Source organism: Buceros rhinoceros, unplaced genomic scaffold, assembly GCF_000710305.1.
Source record: "Buceros rhinoceros silvestris isolate BGI_N320 unplaced genomic scaffold, ASM71030v1 scaffold13058, whole genome shotgun sequence".
Lineage (NCBI taxonomy): Eukaryota > Metazoa > Chordata > Aves > Bucerotiformes > Bucerotidae > Buceros > Buceros rhinoceros.
This window is the reverse complement of record NW_010426396.1, coordinates 67,312-67,720: the sequence shown is the minus strand read 5'-3', so window position 1 is coordinate 67,720 and position 409 is coordinate 67,312. Positions and strand designations below refer to the sequence as shown.

At 35.0% G+C, this 409-nt stretch overlaps 1 protein-coding gene across 2 annotated transcripts in view; it reads left to right on the top strand.

The window, feature by feature from the left end:
- Positions 1-409, top strand: part of CCSER2 (coiled-coil serine-rich protein 2) — a 38,775-nt gene that overhangs the window by 15,383 nt on the left and 22,983 nt on the right. The gene's annotated exons all lie outside the window — the stretch shown is intronic.

Below are 409 nucleotides of genomic sequence, written 5' to 3'. Positions count from 1 at the left end.
GAGCGTGTTATGTCTTTTTTTTTTTCTGTGTCTGCGGTTGTTTTGGCTTTGTTTCCAGTGGTTTACAAGCTGTTGCCAAATATAGACTTTGTTCCCTTAAGTTTGTGGACTCTTTCGCTTTGCAGGAGTTGGTGTTTTAAAGAGATTGTTTTGTTTGCTTGCTTTAAGTCACGCTGGTTGTCCAGATAAATAAAGATTGTGTCTCAGGTTGAAAAGCAAACAAGATGGATAGGAGGAGGTTTATATATGTATTTTAAGTAATGAAAGTGTTCTGGTTTGGAATGAAGTACTGTCCTTTTTCTAAAACATCATCTGAACTTTTTGAAGGCCTGAAGATACTGTCAGTAAAAAAGGCAGGAAAACATTACTTTTGTATTTTTTTTTCTTATTTTATTTTCCCCGTAGCTTT